Source organism: Oncorhynchus nerka, linkage group LG5 (assembly GCF_034236695.1).
Source record: "Oncorhynchus nerka isolate Pitt River linkage group LG5, Oner_Uvic_2.0, whole genome shotgun sequence".
In the NCBI taxonomy this organism is placed as follows: Eukaryota; Metazoa; Chordata; class Actinopteri; order Salmoniformes; family Salmonidae; genus Oncorhynchus; species Oncorhynchus nerka.
In genome coordinates this window covers 47,628,515-47,642,008 of record NC_088400.1, presented here as the reverse complement: position 1 = coordinate 47,642,008, position 13,494 = coordinate 47,628,515, and the positions used below count along the sequence as shown (strand labels likewise).

General features: G+C 41.0%; 1 protein-coding gene and 1 long non-coding RNA gene across 3 annotated transcripts in view; one reads left to right on the top strand and one right to left on the bottom strand.

Moving 5' to 3' along the window:
• LOC115129595 (tenomodulin-like) overlaps positions 1 to 13,494 on the bottom strand; it is a 139,859-nt gene that overhangs the window by 62,591 nt on the left and 63,774 nt on the right. The window lies entirely within an intron of this gene.
• LOC135571734 (uncharacterized) lies at positions 5,012 to 6,278 on the top strand. The gene is made up of 3 exons (XR_010463884.1): positions 5,012 to 5,082; positions 5,884 to 5,944; positions 6,109 to 6,278. It is a non-coding gene; the product is annotated as an uncharacterized LOC135571734 (long non-coding RNA).

Here is a 13,494-nt window from a genome sequence, read left to right as displayed (position 1 = left end):
CCCATGGGGTTTTCCGTAGCAGTAGTTCTAATGCTATGCCCTATGGGTATTGAAGTCAATTGTTAGATGACTTCCTGAAGTATTTTAAGAAGTCCAATTTTCAGTCAAGAACTCAGTGGATAGAGCTGAAGAGATGGAGGAAGTGGATACAGAGTTTGAATCAAGCAGCGAGTTGAGCAAAGTTGGTGAAGATCAATGTCCTGAACGGACAACAGTAGTGTGAAACATTTTTACAAAAATAAAATTGTATAAAATTGGAGTGCAGGATATGTTTATGAATGATATAATGGATTGTTTGTTGTTGGGATGAGTTTGTTGAGTAAGGATGCATATGTGGGAGACCCATTTGAGGTGTGAAATGGTGAAGTATGCGCTGGGAGAAGTGAAGTCAATCAGAGTGACCAGGAGTGGTCTTATTCTGATTAATTGTATTTCTGAAGAACAGAGGAGATTGTCATGGGCCTCGAAACAAATAGGGCAACAGATGTATCGTGCTTTGAACTTCAGAGCAAAGCACCCATCAAAGGAGTCATCTCAGGGATGATGACGTACAGTACCAGAATAATAGTGAAGACATCAAAACTATGAAATAACACGTATTGAATCATGTGAACTCATCAGACCAAAGGACAGATTTCCACCGGGCCACAGTGGTTCTCCTGTATACCACCCGTACCTTGTCACAACACAATTGATTGTCTCAAATGCATTAAGAAGGAAAGAAATTAGAAAATTGTCATCAAGGCAAAGGGTAGCTACTTTGAAGAATATCCAATATATTTGGATTTGTTTTTGGTTACCACATGACTCCATATGTGTTATTTCAAAGTTTTGACATCTTCACTATAATTCTACAATGTAGAAAATAGTAAAAAATAAAGAGAAAACGTTGAATGAGTAGATGTGTGTCACGCCCTGACCTTAGAGAGCTGTTTTATTTCTCTATTTGGTTAGGTCAGGGTGTGATGTGGGGTGAGCATTCTATGTTCTATTTTCTATGTTTTGTATTTCTTTGTTTTTGCCGGGTTCTCAATCAGGGACAGCTGTCTATCGTTGTCTCTGATTGGGAACCATACTTAGGCAGCCCTTTTCCCCACCTGTGATTGTGGGTAGTTAACATTGTTTGTGGCACTTATCCCTGTTTAGCTTCACTGTCGTTTTCTTGTTTTGTTGGCGACATTTATCTTAAATAAAAATAAATGTACGCTCACCACGCTGCACCTTGGTCTATTTCATTCGACGGCCATGACAGAACTACCCACCACTAAAGAACCAAGCAGCGTGGTCAAGAGGAGAGGACACGACGGAAACCTGAGAGGCAGCCCCAAAATATACATATATTTTTTTTGGGGGGGGGGCAGATGACGTGGGCGTCGGCGCTGAGGGGTGAGTCCGAGACGAGGAGGAATTCTTGGACCGTTTGAGCGAGGAGTGGTTGGCAATGGAGAGGGACGAAAGAGTTTGGAGGGGTTGGAGTCTGGAACAAGACAGTCGCTTAGTATATCAGTATATCCTGTGCCAGCTCCACGCACCCGGTCTCTTGTACATCTGCCCAGCCCGGTAAGCCCTGTGCCAACTCTACGCACCCGGCCTCCAGTGGGGATCCATGGCCCAAAGCCTCCAGTGGTGATCCATGACACGAAGCCTCCAGTGACGATCCATGGCACGAAGCCTCCAGTGATGATCCATGGCACGAAGCCTCCAGTGATGATCCATGGCAAGAAGCTTCCAGTGGTGATCCATGGCAAGAAGCCTCCAGTGATGATCCATGGCACGAAGCCTCCAGTGATGATCCATGGCATGGTCTACATCCCGCACCAGAGCCTCCACCGCAGATAGATGCCCACACGGACCCTCCCCTATAGGTTCAGATTTTGCGGCCGGAATTCGCACCTTTAGGGGGGGGGGGGGGGGGTACTATGTCAAAATTTCTGACTGGAACTTTGTGTTCAGGTTAAATACCTGAAGAGATGTGGTTGTGGATGTGCTGTGGTTGGTGCCCGGCGTCTGTACCGCTGGGTGAATGGAGAAAAATATGAACGTTTGTTGGTTCTGTTGTTTTTTGATAAACCTGCACATGTGATGCTCGGTTATGTAAGATATGTTGTATGAGCTTTCGTCTTCAAACCAATTTTAAAAGGATTTGGCCGTGTTTCAAGTGTGTGTAGAGGGACGGAGTATACTGAAGAACAACGATGGTGTTGCAATTGTGATCCCAAGTTCCTGGAGTGCCCTGTAAGGGTGAAAGAGATTGAGGTGGCAAAAGTTTGACGATTTAAAAGAGTTGAGAAAACAAGGTATGGTAGTAGATGCACCACAGACTGTAGTAAGTGTTTGCTGCCAGCCAGAAGATACCATGTGTGTTAAAAAGGTGGATTTTGTGGCTTCCATTGCCACGGTTATAAACTGTTTGGCTCAAGTCTCAAAGAAGTAAGAGAAACTGGACATTCATGTGGCTGCGGCAGAAAGGTTTTTGGGACTTAAGGATTTTACATCTGAAGACGGCCCGCACTCCCAGGCTCCCCCCTGTGTAGAAATCAGATTGGTTACATTTTTTACAGAACATTTTTTGATTTAGTTTATTCGTATTTTTCTTCTTTGTTTTACATTTTTGGGGCTAATCGTGTTTCCATCCTGCACAGTAGGTGGCGGGAGGCACACTATATTGTGACTTCCCCATCCCCATTCCTGAATTAGACTAAATTTAACAAAGGAACTGGCGATGAGGTTCGATGGAATTATGCTGCATTTTTCCAGGATGATGACAGTGATAAAAGTAAGATCTTTCATCGTTGAATCCGCCATTTGTTGACTGAATGCTGCATTGTGCTTGAGCCTCAAGGGGGTGGAGTGTAGTTGCAACAGAGTGAATGAAAATAAATGGAGAAACAGGAAGTCAAAGTTAGTAAAAGTTCTAACAAGTAGAAGAAAATCATTAAAAAAACTGGAGGATGAAGTAGCTAGTATAAAGTAGTATAGTATAGTATAGTAGTATAGTATAAGAAATTTACTAGCAAACCTGATAGCAAAGAAGGAAATGTGATAAAGTGTCTTTAATAGGAGCATTTGGTCAGTTTGATGAAACAGTGGAGCAATGGGAGTGTCTACACAGAACATTTGAGATGTGACAGCCAATGGCAATAAAGATGAATTAAAGTGGCAACATTCGTTAGTGTGAAGAGAGCTAAAATGTTTAACTTGCTAAGGAGCTTGGTTCAGCCTTAGAAACTATGGGATAATAATGACAGAAACATGTGAGTTTGTATCTTGAATTTCGTGGTCGCACATTGAGCGTCGTTGTTGCAAGTACCATTCGATTCACAAATGTGTAATTTAATTTCGCAAGCTTGTATGATGTTTTGTGAAAAATGTAACAAAACGGTCGCAAACTTGTGAAGTCCATTTACGACTATGAATATTAGGCTGTGAATCAAAAAGAAACGTGCAGATATAACTTTTTTTTATCTGCGCAAGCTCTGAGTTCCGCCATTGTTGTCACGTTACCTAGAGGTTCAAAAGCTTGTAGAAAGTTTTGTAAGTTTGTAGAAAGAGATTCGCAAGTAAAAAAAAAATGGTTTGAGCAGTGTTGGTAGCAGGACCTTTTACTCCTGACCAATCAGCCAAAACCACAGCCACCAATTGCTGCACCATTGGCTGGATTGACCCATCAATCAAATCTCAGGAAGTAGCTTGAAGAGGAGAAGTCGTAAGCTACCCATGAAAGGCAACCAGAGTAGAGAGTGTACTGTACGTTCGTTGACGGAAGATGGTGGAAACTGAGGTTTTCTTTGAAACTGCTAGTGAGTCGAGTGAAGCTAATAGTACAGAAAGTGAGAATAAGTGGGTTACAGTGGTGAAGAAAAAGGGAAACATATAAGTAAAGCTATGTTGGTAAATAGGAAACCACTAGACTCGTTTTTGGTCAGGGTTTTGGATGAATGCTACTGGAGAAATCCATCTAACGTCTCCTGTAATGTGTTGGAATAAAGTGTGGAGTCAGTGTCGTAACACATCCGGCCATGATTGGGAGTCCGCCATAGGGCGGCGCACAATTGGCCCAGCGTCATCTGGGTTTGGCCGGGGTAGGCCGTCATTGTAAATACGTTTTTACATTTGTTTTTAACTGGCTTGCCTAGTTAAATAAAGGTCAAAAAATAAAAGGGGGTTATTTCCTGGGTGGCGCAAGAAATAAAGGCAGAGGATATAACTGAAGACATCGATGGAGTGGTTGGTGCTCGTCGACTGACCTGTATGGTGGATGGAGAAAAAAAGTTCACTTCATCCATGCTACTGTTCTTTAATAAAGAGTCTCTCCCTTCTCATATCAAGTTAGGATTCATTGTATACCCTGTAAGAGCTTTTGTGCACAAGCCCCTTCAGTGTCATACATGTAAAAGATTTGGTCATGTGTCAAGTGTGTGCAGAAGGGAAGAATATCGTATGCTAGATGAAGGGAAATGTTGCAACTGTGGAGGTGAACATGCACCTGAATTATTGGAGTGCCCTGTGAGGTGGCAAGGGTAAGGAGTGTCCAGCGTGTCTCCTATCTGGAGGCGGTGAGAAAATTGGAAGGAACGAGAGGCGGGGAAGAAGCAATGGTAGTAGAGCCAACAAGACCAGTGATGGGTTTTCATCAACCGAGGGATAGTGAAATGTTACATGTTAAAAAGGTGGACTTTGCATTATTTATTGCAATGGTCATAGACTGTACAGCAGAAGCGGAGAAGAAGTCTAAGAAAATTGGAATCATTGTGAATGTAGCTGAACATTTTTTAGGGTCTTCACGATTTTACAGCCGAGGCAGTCCAAGGAATCCTGCCGGTGAATGTAGCCCCATCACAGGCCCCTGAGCCTTCTTATTCTTTATGTTTTTTAGTTGACGTGTTTCACTATGTATGATGTCGTTTTACCCCTTTCCCGGAAAGTTTTTATTAAATTTCTTATTCAATACCCCGTCCAGCTGGTGGCGGTAATGCACCCTTAACAATGGATGCCAACCGTCGTTAAACCCCGTCAAAGAAGAACAGAGTAATGTTAACGCTACTCGGCCTGAAGTACTAGAAGAAAGCTATCTACTTGAAGGTAATAATCTCTTATGTGTACATGGATTTCTTGGGTGAAAACACATAACAGTAGTTTGTTCATCATATGAAATATAAATGGTACATTTCTAATTAACTTTAGCTACTGGCTTCTGACATTCATCCTAGCTTTACTATCAACTGGCTACCGTTAGCTTCATCAGGCAGCTTTAGATGCGAGGGGAAAACAAATTCACACCTAACAGGTGTGGCATATCAATAAGCTGATTGAACAGGTGTACCTTGAGGAGTATTTTTGTCTGTAATAAAGCCCTTTTGTGGGGGAAAACTTGGCTGGACCTGGCTCCCCAGTGGGTGAGCCTATGACCTCCAAGGCCCACCCATGGCTGCACCCCTGCCCAGTCATGTGAAATCCATAGATTAGGGCCTAATGAATTTATTTCAATTGATTGATTTCCTTACACTATAAACTGTATCTCAGTAAAATCTTTGAAATTGTTGCATGTTGAGTTCATATTTTTGTTCAGTATAGAATTGGGGAAAAACTCCCACCATCATCACATCATGATGTTAGGATTCTAGAAAAACTAAAACTATATATTTGCTAGCTATATTTCAAATACTTTTTTTAATGACTTTTGAACTCTTTTGACAAACTACTTAATTACACTGCCTGTTTATTGATTGAAAAAGTTGCCCCTCCTGCAAATAGGCTGCATTGTTTTGGTATAATTATGGCTGAATAGTCTTGTGCATATTTACAAGTGTCTAATTAGCCTAGTTAGCCAAATTACTGACTAGGCTTATTGTTATTCATGTTTTTGTTATTATTGCATTTCAGGTAGAAGGAGTAAGATGACAAGAAAATAGAACGCTGCCAGACAGCCACAGGATCTCTAGAGGTATTACAGTCAATGCTTATGAACTGGATATTGTATGGCAATTGCCCATTTATATCAATGACACTAACAGAATGGTGTGATTGTTCAGCAACATGTGCAGTAAATACTAACATGGCTTCGGTGATGAAAGGTACATCATGTATTTATTGTCATCTCTCCATCAGGCCTATGCATGCTGTGACATGGACCTGGATGGGGACACATATGCTTCCAGCTGCCAGACTGAATACTGGGGCCTTCAGTGGTACCTTACCTGACATTACAGCAAGAGACTCCTTATCTCTGTTTCGCAGCCATTGTATTTTATGTATTTCATTCATACAAACTGCTACAGACACAATAACAGACTTATATTCACTTGTCTATTTGTCATATTCTTCAGGATTGTCTGGGATATACAGTGGGGCAAAAAAGTATTTAGTCAGCCACCAATTGTGCAAGTTCTCCCACTTAAAAAGATGAGAGAGGCCTGTAATTTTCATCATAGGTACACTTCAACTATGACAGACAAAATGAGAAAAAAAATCCAGAAAATCACATTGTAGGATTTTTAATGAAGTTATTTGCAAATTATGGTGGAAAATAAGTATTTGGTCAATAACAAAAGTTTATCTCAATACTTTGTTATATACCCTTTGTTGGCAATGACAGAGGTCAAACGTTTTCTGTAAGTCTTCACAAGGTTTTCACACACTGTTGCTGGTATTTTGGCCCATTCCTCCATGCAGATCTCCTCTAGAGCAGTGATGTTTTGGGGCTGTTGCTGGGCAACACAGACTTTCAACTCTCTGCAAAGATTTTCTATGGGGTTGAGACCTGGAGACTGGCTAGGCCACTCCAGGACCTTGAAACGCTTCTTACAAAGCCACTCCTTCGTTGCCCGGGCGGTGTGTTTGGGATCATTGTCATGCTGAAAGACCCAGCCACGTTTAATCTTCAATGCCCTTGCTGATGGAAGGAGGTTTTCACTCAAAACTTTGTTACTTTGGTCCCAGCTCTCTGCAGGTCACCCCGTGTGGTTCCTGGATTTTGCTCTCCGTTCTTGTGATCATTTTGACCCCACGGGGTGAGATCTTGCATGGAGCCCCAGATCGAGGGAGATTATCAGTTGTCTTGTATGTCTTCCATTTCCTAATAATTGCTCCCACAGTTGATTTCTTCCAAGCTGCTTACCTATTGCAGATTCAGTCTTCCCAGCCTGGTGCGGGTCTACAATTTTGTTTCTGGCGAGTGAGTAATGTGCCGTCCAATGTACCAGTCTAGCTATGGTTTTGTACTGCTGCTGCTTATTTTATGGCAAGGTTTACAAATAACAATAAATACAAATTATATACTTACTCATGATATACACAAAGTTTTAGAACTTCTACTCATTCAAGGGTTTTTCTTTATTTTACTATTTCCTACATTGTAGAATAATTGTGAAGACATCAAAACTATGAAATAACACATTTGGAATCACATGGTAACCAAAAAAGTGTTAAACAAATCAAAATATATTTTATATTTGAGATTCTTCAAATAACCATCCTTCGCCTTGATGACAGTTTTGCACACTCTTGGCATTCTCTCAACCAGCTTCATGAGGTAGTCACCTGGAATGCATTTCAATTAACAGGTGCACCTTCTATAAAGTTAATTTATGGAATTGATTTCCTTCTTAAGGCTTGTCAACAACATCCGGTGAAATTGAAGGGTAAGCAATTCAAATAAATAATCGTAATATTAAACACTTCTGAACATACAAGTATCTTTACAGTTTAACAGCTTACATTCTTGTTAATCTAACTGCGTTGTCCGATTTACAATAGGCATTACAGCAAAAGCATACCATGCGATTGTTTGAGGACGGCGCCCCACATCAATATATCTTTCAACCAGCTTCATAAAATCACAAATAGCGATTAAATAAATAATCTTCCTCTGTTTGCAATCCCAAGGGTCCCAGCTACAACATGAATGGTCATTTTGTTATATCCCAAAAAGTCTGTTTAGTTGGCGCCATCGATTTCAGTTATCCACTCGTTAAACAAGCAGATCATTACAGAGGAATCCAAAAAGCTATCGCTAAACTTTGTTCAAACAAGTCAAACTATGTTTCAATTTAATCCTCAGGTACCCTAAAATGTAAATAAACTATAATATTTCATACGGAAAGAAGTATGTTCAGTAGAAAAGTAAAATAAGCAGGCGCGCCGACAGACTGATTTTCCACTGGGACTCTTTGTAACAAAACTCCAAATTCTTCCTCATTTTGGAAGAAACAAGCCTGAAACCTTAAACAAAAACTTTTGCCATCTAGTGGAAGCCATAGGAATTGCATTCTGGGAGCTAGAATTGCATAGGACCCATAGCTTTCCATTATAAAAACATTCTGGTTGGTTTTTCTTTGGATTTTTGCCAGCCATATCAATTGTGTTATAGTCTCATACATTTAAAAAAAATGGATACAAACTTCAAAGTGTTTTCTATCCAATGCTAACGCTACCAATTATATGCATATCCTGGCTTCTGGGCCTGAGTAACAGGCAGTTTACTTTGGGCCTGTCAGTCAGGCAGAAATTCAGTAGGGGGTATACAGAAGATAGCCCTATTTGGTAAAAGACCAAGTCCATATTATGGCAAGAAAAGCTCAAATAAGCAAAGAGAATGACAGTCCATCATTACTTTAAGACATGAAGGTCAGTGGAAGACCCAGAGTTACCTGTGTCGTGTCTCTGACTTCATTAATGTGATGACAAGCAATTTTATCAAATTGGTTACCTAACGTTTAATTGATTACATGATTGAATTAAACCATGCAAGAATTAAACCATTAATAACCTATGGCACAATGGAAGCATTAGTTTATATCGAGCGGCTATCACCCGAATCCACTCTTAAAGATCTGAAGATCTTTTATATCAAAAGCACTCAATCAGTCATTAATTATTCTTTACCTAATATCTGTCTCATCTGAAAGTTGTAAAATTCTTGGTTATCTGCACAAAGCCAGCCTTTACTTATGAATCATCTATACACAAATTGGCTCAATTATTAATTTACTAACTAATTCAACAAATACAGAATATACAATACATAATGACATTATACAGTAAATATCGTCCCTAGTGGACTATAAACACAAACAGTTTGGTTATAACACGATATATTCAGAGAGAAGAGAAGGGGGGATTTGGAAGGAAGACTAAGGAATTGGTCTCTACTGGACATGGGAAGCTATTCTCACATAGATACATATGCCACTAACGATAGCTCATTCAGAGAAAGGTAATGCATTGTATTTGCATGAAGCTGACTTTGATAGTTGAGCTGGTGGTGTGAGGCTCTGGTTTGCCCAGTCGAGGTCGCCATTGTCCTTTGTGGATTCTTCTGGGTTGTCATGGAGTGAGATGTTGTGGTTTTCTGCATCGGTTAATGTTCTTACTAGATTTGCAACCTTTCCAGCTGCAGTCTGTTAGTTTGTAATCTTGGACTTCTTCTTGAGTGATCAATAGTTCAGAGTTCATAACATTTCACATGTAGAGCAAGCTCTCACATTTTCTGGCCTGTATGGTTGAAATTAGAATTAGCCCTTTTTAAATGTGAGGACAAGTCCTCACGGTATTTAGAATTTAGGTGACTTTTCATCACGGAGGATTTTATTCAAGAGTGGAAAATAGGTTGGTTCATCATTTCCAACCAATGTCTATTCACTTGGGCATGGCTACAGACTTAGTTAAACTTTACATGGAAGGCCAATTCTCTCATTTTAAAGGTTAACATCACATTACATAATTTCGCAAATAGTTTCATATTTACTTAATCATTTTATACAAGAATTAGATGCAAGCCTCATAACTGATGAACCTGTACAAACATAGTAAGGGTAATGTGGCTGTATTGTCTTTCATGAGGTCACAAACATGAAACAAAATGGACCGGATTGTAGCTGTGCCTTTGTTCTACTGTGACCATCTCTCTCCCATACTGTATGGTCAGGGAGACAAGAGTGTCTGCAAGGAATTTACAACGAATTTACAACGTGGTTGGAAAATTGCCCCCACTAACAGAATGGGGGGGTGTTCAAATCTCTGCTAGCCAATTCACTGAAAGGGCTAGCGTCATGACACCTCTGTTTCAGAGGATAAGTTCATTAGCTTTACCAGCCCAGATAAATACTTCACAGAGTTCAAGTAATATACACATCTCAACATTAACTGTTCAGAGGAGACTGCGTGTATTTGGACTTTATGGTCGAATTGCTGCAAAGAATCCACTACCAAAGGACACCAATAATAATAAGAGACTTGCCAAGAAACACGAGCAGTGGACGTTAGATCTGATTTTTGGTTCCAACCTGTGGATCAACGGCTGACCTCCGCATGTGTATTTCCCACTGTAAATATGGAGGAGGAGGTGTTATGGTGTGGGGGTACTTTGCTGTTGACACTGTCTGTGATTTATTTAGAATTCAAGGCACACCTAACCAGCTTGGCTACCACCACATTCTGCAGGAATACGCCATTGCATCTGGTTTGGCCTTAGTGGGACTATCATTTGCTTTTCAACAGGACAATGACCCAACACACCTGCAGGCTGTGTAAGGACTATTTTACCAAGAAGTAGAGTGATGGAGTGCTGAATCAAATGACCTGGCCTCCACAATCACCCAACCTCAACCAAATTGAGATGCAGGGGCAGGTTTGTTGTGGTGCCATATTCTTTCATTAAAAAAAAAATGCATTTAATGGTGCTCTGTGGGATGTTCAAAGTTTCGGATATTTTTTTATAACCCGACCCTGATCTGTACTTCTCCACAACTTTGTCCCTGACCTGTTTGGAGAGCTCCTTGGTCTTCATGGTGCCGGTTGCTTGGTGGTGCCCCTTGCTTAGTGGTGTTGCAGACTCTGGGGCCTTTCAGAACAGGTGTATATATATAAATATGAACTGAGATCATGTGATAGATCATGTGATGGCACACAGGTGGAGTTTATTTAACTAATTATGTGACTTCTGAAGGTAATTGTTTGAACCAGATTTATTTAGGGGCTTCATAGCAAAGGGGTTGAATTTTTATTTCACTTCACCAAATAAAAATTATTTTAAATTACAGGTTGTAATGCAACAAAATAGGAAAGATTCATGTAGAAGAAGAGTCACAGAAGTACCTCACATCACTACCCATAGGGGAGTCTACAGTGCCATTTGCCTTTTGGAATCACGTCGGCATCTGACTTGTTCCAGAGGGCCATGGATTAGATCTTGAGCAGTCTCCCTGGGGTACAGTGTTACCTTGATGACATCCTAGTCACAGGAGCATCGGATAAACCTTGAAAAGACTCTAAACAAACAGTACGGTTCGCAAAGACAAGTGTGACTTTTTCAAGCCAGCTGTGGAGTACTAAGGCCAACGGTCTCCATACATCCCCATCGAAAATGACAGCGACTGCAGAGACTCCTGCTCCTGAGAATGTCAGCCAGCTGCTGTCTTTCCTTGGCCTCTGGAACTACTACGGCAAGTTAATCCCACAGCTGGCGACGCAGCTGAAGCCTTTGCATGAGCTTCAGAGAGAGAACAATACCTCATCGTGGATAAATGAGTGTGACGCTGCTTTCTAGAAAGCAAAGGCAATGTTGATTGACAAGACAGTGTTGACTCACTTCGACCCATCCTTGCAAATTCAACTAGCCTGCGACGCTTCCCCATATGTAGTTGGGGCCATCGTGTCACATATCACACCGACCAACAGGAGAAGAGAATCCCATTGTCTTTGCGTCTTGGATTCGAGGCAAAGTGGAGGTGAAATTACCCACAGATTGAGAAAGAAGCTTGGGTATTATCTTCAGGATCAAAAAGTTCCACACCTACCTGTTCAGACGGAGGTTCACCTTGCTATCTTTGGTACTCCAGCATACCAACTCTGGCAGAAAGCAGAATGCGGTGTTGGGTGCTACTCCTTAGTGCTCATAACTATGACATCAAGTACCGGAGGTCTGAAGCGCGCGACAGGTCTCCTCCGCATGACTGCCTTAAGAGCAGTGAACAGAAGATGATCTATTTCAACATGGTGGAGAACACACCTGTGACAGCTCACCAGATCAAGAAGGAAACAGGAGGAGTTCCAACACTGTCCAGAGTGTTTGACCGAGTGATGAGAAGCGTTCTGTCATGCATCGCTGACGCGCCACTGGAGTTCCAGCCTTACCTTTCACGGGGAAAGGAGTTGACAGTGACTCTGAGGTATGGGTGTCATCATACCGCCAAAGCTGTGGAAACCTATCCTGAACGAGCTGCACTCTGGACATTGTGCTATCGTCCGGATGAAGGAGTTAGCACGTAGATATTTCTGGTGGCTGGGACTAGACCATGACATTGAAGCCCAAGCCAGATCCTGCCCGTCATGTCAAACCATCCGAAACACGCCAAGCCTAGCACCACTGCTTCCCTGGGATTGGCCGGAGAGCCCGAGACCTGGATTTTGCAAGACCAGTGGATGGAGCGATGTTGCCAAATGTAGCCAAATCTACACTGGAGTTACTTACCAACAAGACAATGAATGTTCCTGAGTGGCCGAGTTACAGTTTTGACCTAAATCTACTTGAAAATCTATGGCAAGACCTGAAAATGATTGTGCAGCAATGATCAAAAATTTTGAAAAGAATAATGGGCAAACGTCCCACAAACCAGTTGTGGAAAGCTCTTGGTGACTTATCCAGAAAGGCTAATAGCTCTAATTGCTGCCAAAGATGCTTCTACAACGTATTGACTCAAGGGTGTGAATACTCACTGTATGTAAATGCGATATTTCTATATTTCAGTTTCAATACATTTGCATAACATTCTAAAAAAATGTTTTCAGTTTTCATAATGTGGTATTGTGTAAAGATGGGTTGGCAAATTTTTTTTTTTTTATCAATTTTGAATTCAGCCTGTAATAAGTCAAGAGGTAGGAATACTTTCTGAAGGCACTGTAATTTACTGTATGCAGTGGCGTAGAGCACAGTTTCGCCAATTTCATACTATTTTACACATTTTGCCATGAGGCTGAGAGAAAATGTTGCTGTTTTCGAGCTCAGGGATTCTTGAAAAACGGGACAACTTTTTTCCAACAAATATTTTCCTTAATATTAACACAATCCTGTTCACTGTCAATTGTTAGATTACTTCCTAAAGTACTGAAAGGCGTAGAACTTTTCAGTAAATAACTCGTTGCATTTAAAACTACTTCTCCGTCTCCATCCCCATTCCTGAGTTCATCTGAAGAGTCCAAAAATATATGTATATTTCCTTAAACATCCTGCGTTTTGTGGTTATTCTTTTACAATTGGTATGTTCTAGGCCATTTTCAGACCTTAAGGAGCATCAGGTACTGCTGGAATGTCTATCAATGGCATGTCTAGCATTTTGTGAGAAATTATGCTGGTCACTCAAAACATTTATAAAACCTTTCATAAAGTATTTATAAAGTATAAATAGCCCATCCTTTAGATGAGGCCGCACAAAAATACTTAACTAGTGATTAGTAAATGGTTTATAAGGACCTACATTAAACATCGTATGAATGGAG